The sequence below is a fragment of the Theropithecus gelada genome, chromosome 20 (assembly GCF_003255815.1).
Source record: "Theropithecus gelada isolate Dixy chromosome 20, Tgel_1.0, whole genome shotgun sequence".
Classification (NCBI taxonomy): domain Eukaryota; kingdom Metazoa; phylum Chordata; class Mammalia; order Primates; family Cercopithecidae; genus Theropithecus; species Theropithecus gelada.
In genome coordinates, this window is record NC_037688.1 from 11,062,572 (window position 1) to 11,081,416 (window position 18,845).

Consider the following 18,845-nt stretch of genomic DNA (forward strand, 5'->3'; position numbering starts at 1 on the left):
AAAAAAAAATACAAAAATTAGCTGGATGTGGTGGCACACACCTGTTGTCCCAAGCTACTTGGAGGGCTGAGCCAGGAGGATCACCTAAACCTTGGCAGGATGAGGCTACAGTGAACCGTGGTTGTGCCACACTGCACACTCCAGCCTGGGCAGCAGAGTAAGACCATGTCTCTCAAAAAAAGAAAAAGAATGTCAGAAACTGAACAGAAAATAGACAAGCGATAACTGATGAAAGACTTTTGAAAAGTTAAGTCCCAGCTCATGCTTGTAATCTCAGCACTTTGGGAGGCTGAGGTTGGAGGAGCTCTTGAACCCAGGAGTTCAAAACCAGACTGAGCAATAGAGTGAGACCTCATCTCTACAATAAAATTTTATTAAGAATTAGCCGGGGGGCATGCCCAAGATGACCAAATAGGAATAGCTCCAGCCTCCAGCTCCCAGAGTGAGTGACACAGAAGACGGGTGATTTCTGCATTTTCAACTGAGGTACCAGGTTCATCTCACTGGGGTATGTCGGACAGCAGAAACCTCTGCAGATGTAAATGTCCCTGTCTGATAGCTTTGAAGAGAGCAGTGATTCTCTCAGCACAGAGATTGAGATCTGAGAACAGACAGACTGCCTGCTCAAGTGGGTCCCTGACCCTTGAGTAGCCTAACTGGGAGACATCCCCCACTAGGTGCAGACTGGCATCTCACACCTCACACGGTGGGGTACACCCCTGAGACGAAGCTTCCAGAGCAAGAATCAGACAGCAACACTCGCTGTTCAGCAATATTCTATCTTCTGCAGCCTCTGTTGCTGATACCCAGGCAAACAGGGTCTGGAGTGGACCTCAAGCAAACTCCAACAGACCTACAGCTGAGGGTCCTGACTGTTAGAAGGAAAACTAACACACAGAAAGGACACCCACACCAAAACCCCATCAGTACGTCACCATCATCAAAGACCAAAGGCAGATAAAACCACAAAGATGGGGAAAGAGCAGGGCAGAAAAGCTGGAAATTCAAAAAATCTGAGCGCATCTCCCCCTCCAAAGGAACGCAGCTCATCACCAGCAATAGAACAAAGCTGGACGGAGAATGACTTCGACGAGTTGAGAGAAGAAGTCTTCTGCTGATCAAACTTCTCAGAGCTAAAGGAGAAACTACGTAACCAGCACAAAGAAACTAAAAACCTTGAAAAAAGAATGAATGAATGGATAACTAGAATACTCAATGCAGAGAAGACCTTAAAAGAACTGATAGAGATGAAAACTATAACACGAGAACTATGTGACAAATGCACAAGCTTCAGTAACCAACTTGATCAACTGGAAGAAAGAGTATCAGCGATTGAAGATCAAATGAATGAAATGAAGCAAGAAGAGAAGTGTAGAGAAAAAAGAGTAAAAAGAAATGAACAAAGCCTCTAAGAAATATGGGATTATGTGAAAAGACCAAATCTATGTCTGACTGGTGTGTCTGAAAGTGACGGGGAAAATGGAACCAAGTTGGAAAACACTCTGCAGGATATTATCCAGGAGAACTTCCCCAATCTAGTAAGGGAGGCCAACATTCAAATTCAGGAAATACAGAGAATGCCACAAAGATACTCCTTGAGAAGACCAACTCCAAGACACATAATTGTGAGATTCACCAAAGTTGAAATGAACGAAAAACTGTTAAGGGCAGCCAGAGAGAAAGGTCGGGTTACCCACAAAGGGAAGCCCATCAGACTAACAGCAGATCTCTCAGCAGAAACTCTCCAAGCCAGAAGAGAGTGGGGGCCAATATACAACATTCTTAAAGAAAAGAATTTTCAACCCAGAATTGCATATCCAGCCAAACTAAGTTTCCTAAGTGAAGGAGAAATAAAATCCTTTACAGACAAGCAAATGCTTAGAGATTTTGTCACCACCAGGCCTGCCCTACAAGAGATCCTGAAGTAAGCATTAAACATGGAAAGGAACAACAGGTACCAGCCATTGCAAAAACATGTCAAAATATAAAGTCCATCGATGCTAGGAAGAAATTACATCAACTAGTGAGCAAAATAACCAGCTAATATCATAATGACAGGATCAAGTTCACATATAATAATATTAACCTTAAATGTAAATGGACTAAATGGTCCAATTAAAAGACACAGACTGGTAAATTGGATAAAGAGTCAAGACCCATCAGTTTGCTGTATTCAGGAGACCCATCTCACATGCAGAGACACACATAGGCTCAAAATAAAGGGATGGAGGAAGATCTACCAAGCAAATGGAAAACAAAAAAAAGGAGGGGTTGCAATCCTAGTCTCTGATAAAACAGACTTTAAACCATCAAAGATCAAAAGAGACAAAGAAGGCCATTACATAATGGTAAAGGGATCAATTCATCAGGAAGAGCTAACTATCCTAAATACATATGCACCCAATGCAGGAGCACCCAGATTCATAAAGCAAGTCCTTAGAGACTTAAAAAGAGACTTAGACTCCTATACAATAACAATGGGAGACTTTAACACCCCACTGTCAACATTAGACAGATCGACGAGACAGAAAGTTAACAAGGATATCCAGGAATTGAACTCAACTCTGCACCAAGCAGACCTAATAGACATCTACAGAACTCTCCACCCCAAATCAACAGAATATACATTCTTCTCAGCACCACATCGCACTTATTCCAAAATTGACCACATAGTTGGAAGTAAAGCACTCCTCAGCAAATGTAAAAACAACAGAAATTATAACAAACTGTCTCTAAGACCACAGTGCAATCAAACTACAACTCAGGACTAAGAAACTCAATCAAAACCGCTCAACTACATGGAAACTGAACAACCTGCTCCTGAATGACTACTGGGTACATAATGAAATGAAGGCAGAAATAAAGATGTTCTTTGAAACCAATGACAACAAAGATACAACATACCAGAATCTCTGGGACACATTTAAAGCAGTGTGTAGGGGGAAATTTATAGCACTAAATGCCCACAAGAGAAAGCAAGAAAGATCTAAAATTGACACCCTAACATCACAATTAAAAGAACTAGAGAAGCAAGAGCAAACATATTCAAAACCTAGCAGAAGGCAAGAAATAACTAAGATCAGAGCAGAACTGAAGGAGATAGAGACACAAAAAACCCTTCAAAAAATCAATGAATCCAGGAGCTGGTTTTTTGAAAAGATCAACAAAATTGATAGACTGCTAGCAAGACTAATAAAGAAGAAAAGAGAGAAGAATCAAACAGATGCAATAAAAAATGATAAAGGGGATATCACCACCAACCCCACAGAAATACAAACTACCATCAGAGAATACTATAAACACCTCTATGCAAATAAACTAGAAAACCTAGAAGAAATGGATAATTTCCTGGACACTTACACTCTCCCAAGACTAAACCAGGAAGAAGTTGAATCCCTGAATACACCAATAGCAGGCTCTGAAATTGAGGCAATAATTAATAGCCTACCATCCAAAAAAAGTCCAGGACCAGAAGGATTCACAGCCGAATTCTACCAGAGGTATAAGGAGGAGTTGGTACCATTCCTTCTGAAACTATTCCAATCAATAGAAAAAGAAAAGAAGGAATCCTCCCTAACTCATTTTACGAGGCCAACATCATCCTGATACCAAAGCCTGACAGAGATACAACAAAAAAAGAGAATTTTAGATCAATATCCCTGATGAACATCGATGCAAAAATCCTCAATAAAATACTGGCAAACCAAATCCAGCAGCACACCAAAAAGCTTATCCACCATGATCAAGTGGGCTTCATCCCTGGGATGCAAGGCTGGTTCAACATATGCAAATCAATAAACGTAATCCAGCATATAAACAGAACCAAAGACAAAAACCATGTGATTATCTCAATAGATGCAGAAAAGGCCTTTGACAAAATTCAATAGCCCTTCATGCTAAAAACTCTCAATAAATTCGGTATTGATGGAATGTGTCTCAAAATAATAAGAGCTATTTATGACAAACCCACAGCCAATATCATGCTGAATGGGCAAAAACTAGAAGCATTCCCTTTGAAAACTGGCACAAGACAAGGATATCCTCTCTCACCACTCCTATTCAACATAGTGTTGGAAGTTCTGGCCAGGGCAATCAGGCAAGAGAAAGAAATCAAGGATATTCAGTTAGGAAAAGAAGAAGTCAAATTGTCCCTGTTTGCAGATGACATGATTGTATACTTAGAAAACGCCATTGTCTCAGCCCAAAATCTCCTTAAGCTGATAAGCAACTTCAGCAAAGTCTCAGGATACAAAATCAATGTGCAAAAATCACAAGCATTCTTATATACCAGTAACAGACAAACAGAGAGCCAAATCATGAATGAACTTCCATTCACAATAGCTTCAAAGAGAATAAAATACCTAGGAATCCAGCTTACAAGGGATGTGACGGACCTCTTCAAGGAGAACTACAAACCACTGCTCAGTGAAATAAAAGAGGACACAAACAAATGGAAGAACATACCATGCTCATGGATAGGAAGAACCAATATTGTGAAAATGGCCATACTACCCAAGGTAATTTATAGATTCAATGCCATCCCCATTAAACTACCAATGACTTTCTTCACAGAATTGGAAAAAACTGCTTTAAACCAAAAAAGACCCCGCATTGCCAAGACAATCCTAAGTCAAAAGAACAAAGCTGGAGGCATCACACTACCTGACTTCAAACTATGCTACAAGGCTACAGTAACCAAAACAGGATGGTACTGGTACCAAAACAGAGATATAGACCAATGAAACAGAACAGAGCCCTCAGAAATAATACCACACATCTACAGCCATCTGATCTTTGGCAAATCTGACAAAAACAAGAAATGGGGAAAGGATTCCCTATTTAATAAATGGTGCTGGGAAAATTGGCTAGCCATAAGTAGAAAGCTGAAACTGGATCCTCTCTTTACTCCTTATACGAAAATTAATTCAAGATGGATTAGAGACTTAAATGTTAGACCTAAAACCATAAAAACCCTAGAAGAAAACCTAGGTAATACCATTCAGGACATAAGCATGGGCAAGGACTTCATGTCTAAAACACCAAAAGCAACAGCAACAAAAGCCAAAAATGACAAGTGGGATCTAATTAAACTAAAGAGCTTCTGCACAGCAAAAGAAACTACCATCAGAGTGAACAGGCAACCTACAGAATGGGAGAAAATTTCTGCAGTCTACTCATCTGACAAAGGGCTAATATCCAGAACCTATAAAGAACTCAATCAAATTTACAAGAAAAAAACAAACAACCCAATCAAAAAGTGGGCAAATGATATGAACAGACACTTCTCAAAAGAAGACATTCATACAGCCAACAGACACATGAAAAAATGCTCATCATCACTCACCATCAGAGAAATGCAAATCAAAACCACAATGAGATACCATCTCACACCAGTTAGAATGGCAATCACTAAAAAATTAGGAAACAACAGGTGCTGGAGAGGATGTGGAGAAATAGGAACTCTTTTACACTGTTGGTGGGACTGTTCAACCATTGTGGAAAACAGTGTGGCGATTCCTCAAGGATCTAGAACTAGAAATACCATTTGACCCAGTCATCCCATTACTGGGGATATACCCAAAGGATTATAAGTCATGCTGCTATAAAGACACATGCACACGTATGTTTACTGCAGCACTATTCATAATAGCAAAGATTTGGAATCAACCCAAATGTCCATCAGTGACAGACTGGATTAAGAAAATGCAGCACGTATACACCATGGAATACTATGCAGCCATAAAAAAGGATGAGTTTGTGTCCTTTGTAGGGACACATCTGCTCTCCTGCCCCAGCAGTTTCCTCTGCTCACTCTCATCACCTTTCCTGCTCCTAGGCTCGCCTGGTCATGTGTTCTTCACTATCCTCTGAGTCTCCCTCTTTCCAAGCCACCTCCATTCTACTTGACACACTCTCCCTTAAGATACCAAAGTACACAAGCTCAAGTCCCTGCACCTCACCTTTACTCCCAGACGTGGAAGGAAGATGACATGAAGACCCAAACGCCACTTGGCAAGAGATCTGGGGTGTGCAGAGGGGCAGGTCTGAGGTTGTGGAAGCTCTAGGGGCTCCCTGCTAGAAGCTGCATTGAAGCTGGCTATTGAATGTGACTCTGAGCTGAGACCTCTTCTTGAAGCTCCAGACCAGGAGCCAGCTGCCAGTTGGAGCCCTCCATTTGGTGCCTCAGAGAAACCTTGCACTCTGTAGGTCTAACTCCGAACCCAGAAAATCCCCCCATCTCAGCCCCGTCTCTTAGGGAAAGCACCACCTCAGACCCAGTTCTGCACCAAACCCACATTTGAGTCATGGGGCTCCTGCCCTGCACTGTGAGCACTCTGGATAAGCCAGTGCCAAGGGGGAAAGAGCTCTAAATGCCAAGCCAAAACATGAGTTTCAACTCCACCTCCAGCTCTGAGAGCTGTGGGTAGGGAAGCGCCCTAGTCCAGTTTGCTGTAGAAAGACCAGTCTGCCACTGCATGGCACATGGATGGCAGGGGCAGAATGTGGGTGGAGAGAACAGAAGGTGGGCAGGGCGGAGGAGGCAGGGACATGGCTGTAGCCATGGAGATGCGAGGACAGACAGGACTTGGTGGCCACTTGGATGAACCAAGGGAGGGGTCTGGAAGAGACACCCAGTTTTGTATCAGATGTATAGAGCATGGGATGCTATTCATTGATCGTGAGAGGAGGAGGAGGAAAAGGTATGGCATGGGAAGAGATAGCTGAGCTCTGTCATTAATGTCATTTGAAGTTCCCACAGAGAGCCAGACCCGCCAGCGCCTTCGCTGCTTCAGCCGGCCCTCAGGGTGGCTGTGCTCCCTGGCCCTCTCGGCTCCCGCTTCGTAGCTGTCAGCTGCAGTGGGAGACAGTTGCACAAGGGCCCAGCATGTCTGTGTGTTTACCCAGGGGACTGCTGCATGGCCCATGCCGAGCAGAAGCTGATGGATGACCTTCTGAACAAGACCCGTTACAACTACCTGATCCGCCCAGCCACCAGCTCATCACAGCTCGTCTCCATCGAGACGGAGCTCTCCCTGGCCCAGTGCAGCAGCATGGTAGGTGCAGAGGGAACCTGTGGCTCAGGCTCAGGTGAAGAGGCAACTCATGCCCAAGCCCCAAGCAATCAATATCCAGAGGAATGAAATGACTAGAGTTGACTTAGACTCATCAATACAGGGCGGGGAGGCCGGAGGAGAGTCCATGAGGTTTATAGGTGTCCAATATTTAATGAGGTCATGGTTTTGTCAACAAGAAAGAAATGAGGGTGGGAGCAGGATCACCACTGGCTAGGCAACCAATGGGCCTGCATAAACTCTGCTCCGCTGAGTCTCCAGCACAACCATAAGCTCCTCCTCCTCATCCTCCCAGCCCCGCCCTACTCTCTCCCCCAGCTTGCTCAGCAGGTGGCCTTACAGGCTCCCTACTTACTGGGGGAAATAAAAACCACACTGAGGGAACTGACGGGTACAGAGGCCCAGGTGTAGTGGCGGGACCACAGGCAGTGCAGCACCTACCGAGCCAGGTGGGTAAGGGTGTGGAGAGTGGGCATGGCTGCTGCAGGCATGGAAAGGAGGCACAGATATGGAAAGGAGGCGCAGATATGGAAAGGAGGCGCAGATATGGAAAGGAGGCGCAGATATGGAAAGGAGGCGCAGATGGCGGCTCTCCCAGGGACCATTGTCAGGGTCTCCACGTGTGGACGTGTGCAGAGGTGGGGGTGCTGAGGAGGAAGGAGGTGCAGGGAATTTCTCATCTTCTCTCTACTGCCTCTGAGTTGGAGCTGACAGAGGGAGCCGTGGCCCACTGTACACTACCACAATGTCCCCACCCACAGGGTTACAATCCCCCCTGGAGGCAGCTCTGACAGGAGCAGTCACAAGTGAAGAGTGCCGGGTGCTTGTGTCCTGCAGGGGGAAGGAGGTCACCAAGGGGGCTGACCCTCCTCTGGCCAGGTGGCTGCCTTCGGACACACCAGCCTCTCTCTCTAGCATGGTGGCCCGCACACACCCAGCCTGTCAAACCTACAGACCCCAAGAAGGCTTTGGCCAAATTAATGAACAGCTCCGTCTCCGAGGAGGAAGCACAGCTGAAGGATGTGGAAGGCAGTAGAGCTGTGTGTGCTCCACCCCCTCTCTCCAGTCGGACCGGAAAGAAGCGGGCTTTCAGCCAGGCTCACCCAGGCTGGGGTCTGAGTGTCACTGTCCGGCTGTTGGCTTCTTGCTGAATGGGTGAGCCCAGCTGCTCCTGTGCAGTTGCCACCCTAGTGAGGGTGAACAAGCAGGCGAGTTCCATTTCTGAAAGCGTGGGTATACAGTAAATATTAGGCTGTGGGCTGCTGGGCCAGGAAAGGGTGTTTATTTTTCAGGGTTTATTTATCTATTGACTTGATGAGGGAGGGTTGTAGGTACAACCAGTTTAAAGATGGAAATTTTGAGAGAGCAGGCAGGGATTTAGCGCTGGGGAAAGCAAGCAGGCTTGTCAAAGCAGCTGTTTTGGGGAGGCCAGAATCCTGTACCAATGTCCTCAGCACGTTCATCAGCTGCTGGGGGAGTGCCAGATAGGATTAAAGCATAGAACTTTCTGGATGATAGAAATGTTCTGTATCTTCAAAGGAGGTGGGTTACATGGGTAATGCATTTGTTAAAACTGATCAAAATGTAAACCAGATCTGTGCATTTCACTGAATATAAATTATGTCTCAAATTAAAAACATGTTTTAAAAGACAGATGGGCCGGATGCAGTGGTTCACACCTGTAATCCCAGCACTTTGGAAGGCTGAGGCAGGCAGATCACTTGAGTCAGGAGCTTGAGACCAGCCTGGAAAACATGGTGAAATCCTGTCTCTATTAAAAATATAAAAATTAGCCAGGCATGGTGGCACACGCCTGTAATCCCAGCTACTCAGGACGCTGAGGCAGGAGAATTGCTTGAACCTAGGAGGCGGAGGTTTCAGTGAGCAGAGATCATGCCACTGCACTACAGCCTGGGTGACAGAGCGAGAATCCATCAAAAAAAAAAAAAAAAAAAAAAAAACAGATGAAGGTTTTCAACTTTCACTAAAGGCAGAGTAGCTTTTTACAAATTAGCCTCCCCACAAGAGCAGTTAGAAAAACTGGACAAAAACGTGCCCCAGCAAAAACAATTGTTTGAAGGTAATTGGAGACCTCAGCCAGGACTTGCGTGACCAGTCCTAGGAGGTGACCCTGAGTCTGTAGTGCTTTTCCCACATTTGGTGATTGGTAAACAGTAGAGGACTAAGAGGCTAAGAAAGTGAGTATGAAGTTGTAGTTAACAGGCTGGAAAGCCTAGCTGAATGTTTGGCACTCTCACAGGCTGAAATGACCTAATGAGAATTTGGGTCCCACTAAGGAGATGGGACCCTGGAAGGGCCACCCCTAGGAGTCCAAGTGAATACAAAATAGACCACCCATCACAAAAACTGAAACCTTGAACCAGCTTAGTCCCAAACTAGATGAAGGTGATCTGCCCTTACTCCAATTGTGTGCCATAAAGTCAAAGTCAATACTCTCTGGAGGCAGGTAAAAGTTTACTAGGAAATGCCGTAAGACAAGACAGGACTACACGAGAAAGACCAAGAAAAAAACCAACAGAAACATACATGTAAGGAAGAAACTTTTTTTTTTTTTTTTTTTGGAGACGGAGTCTTGCTCTGTCACCCAGGTTTGAGTGCAGTGGCACGATCTCAGCTCATTGCAACCTCTGCCTCCCAGGTTCAAGCGATTCTCCTGCCTCAGCCTCCCAAGTAGCTGGGATTACAGGCATGCGCCACCACGCCTGGCTAATTTTTGTATTGGCCAGGCTGGTCTTGAACCCCTGACCTTCAGGTGATCCATTCACCTCCGCCTCCCAAATTGCTGGGATTACAGGCGTGAGCCCCTGCGCCTGGCCAGTATTTTGCCACAATTTAAAATAAATACTTTTTTTTTTTTTTTCCAGGTTTGTGCTCAGACTATATTCTAAACAGTCACATGGCAGCTTACTCTTCTCCAGGCCTGGCTGCCGGCTTTTAGATGTTTATGATCTTTGCCTTCATGTGGTCTCCTCGGTAGAAGAACGGCATGCAGGGCTTGCTGTAAAGATCTTTGGAGGGAGAAAGGCAGGGCACTGAGCACCGTGCAAGCCGTCCCTTGCTCCTACCTGCCCACCTCACCCAAAGGCTCTACTCACCACCCTGCTTGTCGGCAGCTCCAAGCTCCTGAGGGCCTGGGGTCCCTGGTGCGGACTCATCAGCAGGGTTCTGGGCAGCTGCCTGCAATCCGCCATGCCCCTGGTTACGGTCACCCACAAGCGGAAACACCAGCTCCACCTGGAGGGAAAGGTGGTCTGTTGCCACGCCCGTGCCCACACCCACCTCCACCCCGCAGAGGTGTGGCATGTCTTAGAGGGTCCAGAGAAATCAGAAGGTGGGAAACCAAGAGCATAAGGGGGTCTGGGAGGGACCGCCAAGGCAGGCAGCAAAGGAGGGGCAGGAAGAGTCAGGCTCACCATGGCCTCCTGGCTCTTCAGTTTCTCTGGGATGCTTGGCATGGGCCGAGGTGCCTCCTCCTCCTCCACCTCCTCCCTGTCCAGTCCATCTCCTGTGGGGGGTTGCCAGAGGGCTCCTCAGACAATCCAACAAGGGAGGTAACAGTGGGCCCACCTCTGCCCCCACCCTCACTGTGTAACCCCGGGCCGGCCCCTCCCCAGAGGGAAATCAGCAGCTGTTCTTTATTTTTTTTGAAGAGACAACGTCTCCCTGTGTTGCCCAGGTGCAGTCCCACTACCAATCAACACGGGAGTTCTGACAGGCTCCATTTCCGACCTGGGCCAGTTCACCCATTCAGAGGCCACGCTGGTGGTCCCCACTCCCAGGAGGTCACCATATCTATGTAGAACTTAGTGCGGATACCCGGTCGGCATAATGACCAACTGTTCTAAAGAGTCAGTCCTACGCTCCTAACAGTCCCCCCTTCTTCCTGGGGCTCATCTCCTCTTCCTCTGAGCGGTCTCCCATACCTTCCCCAGCGAGAGCCATGAGGCTCAACTGGGCCTGCAGCTGCTGGTTCTGCTGGATGGCAGCTGCCAGGTGTTCCTAAGAGGCCAGGAAAGAGAGTGAGAAGGCACGGAGGTTGCCAGGTCGTCCCCCTCGGGGCCCCGCCCTCATCAACTCCCTCAACTGGGTCTCTTGCAACTATTGGTGGGCCATCTCAGCCACCACTTTGCCCTGAGCTTCCTGCTGCTGCAGCTGGGCAGTGCCTCCTTCTTAGAGGCCAGCTGCTGATAGGTGGCCACGTACTGCTGCAGGGGACCCAGGTAATGGTCTCACTGCTGCTGCAGACTCTGAGCCTCTTGGCTCTTCAGCTCTACCTGCAGGATAGATGTCAGGGTAGCTAGTGGCTGGCTTCCAGATTCTAGGCCCATAAATAGGGTAGCGAGGGCACTGTGGGACTCTGTCGCCTGCCCAGGTCCCTGGCCCCTGGCCCCTTCCTCCAGGCCTAAGTGACTGCCTCCCTTGCCTAGAGGCCATGCCTCCCTCCCCAGCCTCAAATCTCACACCCTACCTCCCACCATTCAAACTGTAGGCCACATACTGGTGGAAAAGCAGAGGGAGCCAACCACCATCTGCTAATTTGTGGTGAGATCGTTCTGTATGATCTCCATGGTTTGCACACACCTCCACCTGCTCCCCCCAGAGCTCGGCCTTCAGCCCCAGCTCCCCCAGCCTCTCCTCCAGCTCCTGCAGCTTCACCTCCTGCTCCTGCATCTTCTCCTGCTCCTGCAACCTCACTTCCTGCTCCCACAGCTTCTCCTCCTGCCTCCGCATCTTCTCCTCCTGCCCCCGCATCTTCTCCTCCTGCTCCCGCATCTTCTCCTCCTGCTCCCGCATCTTCTCTTCCTGCCTCCATATCTTCTCCTCCTGCTCCTTCTTCTCCTGCATCACCTCCTCCTGCTCCCACAGCTTCTCCTCCTGCCTCCACATCTTCTCCTGCTCCCGTATCTTTTCCTCCTGCTCATGCATCTTCTCTTCCTGCCTCCACGTCTTCTCCTCCTGCTCCCGTATTTTCTCCTCCTGCTCCTGCATCTTCTCCTCCTGCTCCTGCATCTTCTCCTCCTGCTCCCGCATCTTCTCCTCCTGCCTCCATATCTTCTCCTCCTGCTCCTTCTTCTCCTGCTCCCGCATCATCTCCTCCTGCTCCCACATCATCTCCTCCTGCTCCCACAGCTTCTCCTCCTGCTCCCGCATCTTCTCCTCCTGCCTCCATATCTTCTCCTCCTGCTCCTTCTTATCCTGCTCCCGCATCATCTCCTCCTGCTCCCACAGCTTCTCCTCCTGCCTCCACATCTTCTCCTGCTCCCATATCTTCTCCTCCTGCTCATGCATCTTCTCTTCCTGCCTCCACATCTTCTCCTCCTGCTGCCGTATCTTCTCCTCCTGCTCCCGCAGCTTCTCCTCCTGCTCCCGCATCTTCTCCTCCTGCTCCCGCAGCTTCTCCTCCTGCCTCCACAACTTCTCCTCCTGTTGCTGGTTCATGCGGTTCCACAACTCGTTCTCTTCCACCCAGGCTTGGAGCTTGGCTGCCACACTCTCCAGCTCCTTACCCAGGTGGTCAGCATCCGCCTGCAGCTGCTGCTGGAACAGTGAAAGTGTTGGTTTGAACCTCAGAAGGAAAAAGACTCATGAGCTAGCCATATAAATGTAATCTATAAAATAATGGTTTTCATCCATAATCCTTTAAAAAAATTTTTTTAAGCCCTAACTCTGAGATTCTGATTCCCCAGGCAGGGCCCCAATTTGTAGATTTTTAGCACACTCTAGAGGATTCTATGCAGGACCAGAACAAGGACCCAAATTTTTGAGCTCTTGGCTGGACCTCCCCATAACCTGCATGATCCCTAGACCAAGGTCCCAGCCGGATGGGGCTCCCACAACCCCCGGGGCTCCAGCCACTCGCCTGTGGCAGTAGGAGCTTGGCCCTCTCCAACTTCCTTTTTAGCTCCTTTACATTGAGCTGGATCTCAGACTTTTCAGATTCTACAAGTCAAAGTTTTTCTTGCAGTTCGGCATTTTTCTCCTTCAGGTCCTCATCGGTTATGCTATGACCAGAGGCAGTAGAGAAAGGAATGAATGAAGAACAGAAAGGACCGCTTTGGTGATCAACCCTCTACTTTCGCCCCACAACCACAGAACCGTGGCATTGGAAGGGACCCCAGGAATTAAAAGTCCCAGGTGGCAGGCCAGAGAGAAGACATGAGTTGCCTGAGGCTACCCATGAGTCAGTGGCACAGCTGGCACTAGAGCTTCCCTGCACACACATGAAAACCTGCATGAGCCTCTCATCATGCTCACCTGTACCCCCCACCTCCCAGCACACCACCCACGCTAAGGGCCTCCAGACCTCCCATCCCACCTTCCCCCATCCTACGTGTTTCTGTACAGCTCCAAACACAGGGCGTCCCTCTCCTTTGTTAACTCCTCGATGTACTGCAAATAGAGACAGGTGAAGTCAGGACACAGCAGGCAGAGGAGCAGCTGGCCAACCAGGAACAACAGCTCTCGTGACTACTCCACAGTAACACTTCCTCACTCCCAATCACACCTGACATGTTCTCAAGGCATTTCCAAGCCCATGGTCTCATTTGTTTTTCTTTGTTTTGTTTCTTTCTTCTCTGTTTTGTTTTTTTGTTTTTTGAGGTAGAGTTTCACTCTTGTTGCCCTGGCTGGAGTGCAATGGCGCAATCTCGGCTCACCACACCCTCTGCCTCCCGGGTTCAAGTGATTCTCCTGCCTCAGCCTCCCAAGTAGCTGGGATTACCGTCATGTGCCACCACACCCAGCTAATTCTGTATTTTTAGTAGAGATGGGGTTTCTCCATATTGGTCAGTCTAGTCTTGAACTCCTGACCTCAGGTGATACGCACGCCTCGGCCTCCCAAAGTGCTAGTATTACAGGCCTGAGTCAAAGCACTGGCCCTCATTTGTTTTTCAAAGAACTCGGTAAAGGTGGAAGAGACAGGGAAAGAGATTGAATTTATAGCGGCTAACAGGGGCCCAGAGAGATCAGATAATATTGCTATTGTTATTACTGTTATTGCTATCACTGTTGGAACCTTTACTGAGTGCTTCACCAGGCACTGCGCTAACAGTCCCATTTAATCCTCACAACCTCCATAGGTGACGGTTACCATTATTACCTCTATTGTGTAGATGAAAAACATGGGGTATTAAAGGTTAAGTGCTTGCCTAAGATCACTTAGAGCTGGGATTTCAACACCCAGGTATATCTGATTCTCTAAGCCCATTCTTTCACCGAGGGTAGGGGCACAGACAAGGAGGAGGAAATTAATCTTTTATTGACTTTTTAAAAGGATGATACGTTCACATAGTCCAAAACTCAGAAAGTACGGAAGGGAAATATCTCCCCCACAACACTGTTCCTCTCTCCTGAGTTTTTTATGAATCCTTACAAACATGTTTTATGTATATTACCATAATACATACACACACACATATGCGTGCTCCCTCTCTCAACACAGATAATAACATACTCAAGATACTCTTCCGTACCTTTATGGTACAAGTACCCTAACCACCACTTAGGCCACCACTTGTGGCCAAGGCCACAGCCAAGTATGGGCAGGGCAGGCACTTGGCCTCCGAGCTCTCTGTCCAGTGCTCGCTCCCCACAGTACCCCCCAACTCACCCACAGCAGCCGACTCAGCCCCCGTCTTCCTCTAACAACCACACACAAAAGCAGCAAGAAATGGCCATGCTACCTTCTGGGCAGGACACTCCATCCTACAGAAGGGACCTTTAGGCTCACTCCTCCATCTGCAAAGCCAGGGTCCCAGGGGACGGGGCAGGTGGTTGGACTCACCCTGTCCGCCTTCTTCTTCTGGGTAATGACAGCAGAGAGAGCCCGCTCTAACTCTCCTGCAAACTTCCACGAATCATGCAGGCGGCTCACCAGATCCCTGGACTCTCCTGGAATGGGAGACATTCAGATGCAGCCCAAAGGACTCCCCCTAAAGGCCTGTCAAATGCCAGGTTGAAGGATGACGGGGTGCCAGATTCCCACCTTCCAACTGCTGGGCAGCATGCTGGCTGTAATAGAGTGCCGTCTGAAGCTCACTTTTCTGACATGAAAGGATTCGTATGGTATGAACCTGGGCCTTTGGGAGAAAAGACAAGCAAGTGCTGACAGAGAAGCAAAGAAACCTTCTCCGGAGGACAGGAGGGAACTGCACACCCTCCACTCACCTCTAGCTCCCTCCTTAGGGCTTCCTGATGTTGGTGGCTTGCCTTCTTTTCCTATAGAAAGAGGAAGACAGAGCTCTTCCTAGGGGGAGGCAGAGATGGCACAGCAAGAGACATGCACCCAGAATGGCACCACTGCCCCAGGACAGGCCCACCCACGGGACCAGGTTATCAGGGATCCTGTGGGGATGGGGTGGAATCTGGGGGGTGAGCCTTCTTCCTCAGGCTGGGAGTGGGTGGGATGAGACTGGGGCCTCTACATCTGAGTGTCCCCCCGAACCCAGCAGTCATGTCATGAGCAAACAAATCACGTTACTTCTTCCAGCTGAGCTCGGTTCTGTTGTCTCTGTCGGGAGAGTCAAAGGAAGGTGACTGAGGGTGGCCCCCTCGACTCTATTCCCCAGGCCAGGAAGCGGTAGGCAGGGGCCAGGAATGGATTTTAAAGGCGAAGTTCTCAGACCCAATGGGAACACGAACTGGTAAACTCTCCTCAACTCCCAAAGAAAAAGGATTTGGGTCTTTGTTGGTTTTTGCCCACAGCCACAGAACTGAAAGTCTGAAACCAGATTCTCTCAAAAAGACAGTAACATAAACCTTCAGAGATGGAGTGTGAGAAAAGCCCACCCTTCTGCCAGCTTGTGATTTAGAAAGGTGCAATCATTCAACAAACACTGACTGAGCACATACCGACCAGGGATGGTTCTTCACAGCAAGGATATAGGACGGAAAAGGCAGACAGGAGCCCTTGGCCCCGAGGTTTCCATTCTGGTGGGCCTTCAACTCTCAGACTCTCAGAGCTAACAGAAACTCTGATACTCTCTAACTACTTCAGGAAATGCAAGCCCAAGAAGGAGAGTTTACAGCAGGCCCTGGACTAGGGATTAACATAAAAACAACAATGACAAATCTCATTTAAACTTCACAAATGTAAGTAAAACAATACCACTCCTATTTTACAGAAGTGAAAAGAGAGGCCCAAAGGGCTCAAGCAATTTGCCCTAAATCATATCCCTAGCAGATGGAGAGGTAAGATTCAAACCCAGAATTCTTAAGCAGTACCTGGCAGTTCTTCCACAATCTTAACAATTACCCTCCACCACCCGTTGGGCCCTCTGTCCCTAGGAGCCTGGCCAGCCAAGACCCACATCCTCAGGTGAGTGGCAACCACCAGAAGTGGTTGTCTCAGGGTTAGTGCCATTATTTATTTTCTTCTTTTTGGTGTCGGTTGCTCCTTTACCAACACTAGGGTTGGTCTGGGGATGATAGTCTCTCAACTGTGTAAAGGAAGAGCAGTGATACTCATGAGCACTACAAGCTCCTACAGTCACATCCGGCTTTACAGTTCATACAAAATACTATTATAGAGCATCTGATTTAATGCCACCAACAACTGTAGAAAGTGTTGTCACTATCACTTAGTGACTGAGAGGGATTGATACCACGGCTGAAGAAAAGGCAATGATGGAACTTAAACCCAGTCTTCTGACTCTGAGTTCCAGGATTTTGCCACAAATCAGCAACTGCCAGGGACCAAAACCAGAGGCAGAGGTTGAAAGGCAAATATTAAGTAGGCAGGAACTGTATACTGTGTGGTTTAGAGTCATATATCCTCACACGTCTGTTAGTGTGAAGAAGTGCACTAAAACCTCTCAAGCTTTTACATCAATGTATCCTCATGGCAGAAGACAGCCTTTCTGTTAAATCTGAGAATTTAACAGAAAGAGGACAACCCAACCCTCATTTCAGGGAGAAGTCTTGTATACTCATAGATCTATGTGACTGTCATCCCTAAGTACATTAATGTTCTCTCAATAGAATCAAGGGAAACTGATGCTTCAGAAAGATGCCCCATATTTATCCTGTGACACTCGAAGTGCCCCAGGTTGAGATGAGATGAGGAAGATTCAAGCTGTCAAGTTCAGTTTCCCAAGATCTGTTCCACAGAAGATAAGCAGATCTCACTCTAGAAACTACTGACTGAGGGGCCCTCTGGTCCCAGAACAATGGAGAATTCAAATCTGAGGTGGAGAACTCAGAAACAATGTTAAAGTTCCTCCGGAGAGTAGAAGCCTGGGAGAAAACCAAACCAAACCCATTCTCCCATTGCCACCCAGAGACACTGTCAACGTGTTGAGCTCATGGGGGAGGTGTAGGCTTTTCACACTGTCAATGTGTGTGTTAAGGAAGTAAGGCAGCCTGAAACCTCTCTCTCCTAGGTCCCACAGTCCCCATTCCCCTTCCAGCTGGAAATCTGTGCTGCAACCAGAGGAACTAGAAATAACAAGAACACTTAGGGTACTGGGTCCCAAGACCAAAGGCCAGTCTGGTGGCAGTAATGACAGTTTCTAGAGGGACTGTGACATCACTACATTCCACTCCTTGGTGGAGTGGCGGGGGGAACACAAGAGTGCAATGCCCAAGTTGCCACTTTGAGATTGGGGAGGGGGTCACAGGATTGGGACCCGGGTCCTTGGAGACGCAAGCCCACAGAGCCCACGGAGGTCAGGCTTGGGGCAGTGGGAGGTGAGGGCCAAGTATGGAGCAGGGAGCCTCAGGAGTCACCTACCCAAAGTCACCCTGGGGTAACTGGTGAGGGCAGGCAGGTTCTGGGGCACCCAGGTCCTTGGAGACGTGAGCCCAAAGAGCCTAGGGTGCTCGGGTTTGGGGTAGCAGGAGATAAGGGTGGAGTACGGAGTGGGAAACTCCAGGAGTCACCAGCTCAAAGTCGCCCTGGGGTGACTGGCGAGGGCAGGGGCAGGACTCATGAGGCGGGTGGGCTGGCTGACAAGATTTTGGTTTGGTGAGTCCAGAGGCACTGGGGGGCCCAGCCCAGTGTGCTTCAGGAGTAGCACGGACTCTGGCAGCAGTTTGGCTGTCAGAGGGGGCCTAGGGCTGGGTTGGGGTGCTGCAACCTGGTGCATTTTACCTTTTCCTTGGCCTCAGCCAATTCGCCCTTTCGGGTTTCTTTGGACATCACCGGACGGGTAGGAAGGTAGGGTTGGGGCCACATCAGCACAATCCAGGCGAGGACAACTATACACCTCCAGTCACCTATACGTAGCTGTGTGACTGAGCCAGAGGAGGCGTAACCAGGGCTGCACTAGAATGCAGAATAGGGGTGTGGCCTTAATGCTTCAAGCCCATTGGTCGATGAGAAAGATGAAAGGGAAAGGAGGCGTGGCCAGACAGCAGCACATCATGAAGGACCTGTGATGTCACAGGGAAAGCCACCCATGCAACTGCTGTCCCCGCCCACTCGCGGAGAGGGGTGGGGCTGGCTTTCACTTTAAAAACTTTAAAACTTGGCCGGGCGCGGTGGCTCAAGCCTGTAATCCCAGCACTTTGGGAGGCCGAGGCGGGCGGATCACGAGGTCAGGAGATCGAGACCATCCTGGCTAACATGGTGAAACCCCGTCTCTACTAAAAATACAAAAAACTAGCCGGGCGTGGTGGCGGGCGCCTGTAGTCCCAGCTACTCGGAGGCTGAGGCAGGAGAATGGCCTGAACCTGGGAGGCGGAGCTTGCAGTGAGCCGAGATCGTGCCACTGCACTCCAGCCTGGGTGACACAGCGCGAGACTCCGTCTCAA

At 48.6% G+C, this 18,845-nt stretch overlaps 1 pseudogene; it reads right to left on the bottom strand.

Annotated features, from left to right (window-relative positions):
* Positions 1-10,181: 10,181 nt before the first annotated feature.
* Positions 10,182-18,322, bottom strand: LOC112614709 (annotated as a pseudogene).
* Between the last annotated feature and the right edge of the window lie 523 nt (positions 18,323-18,845).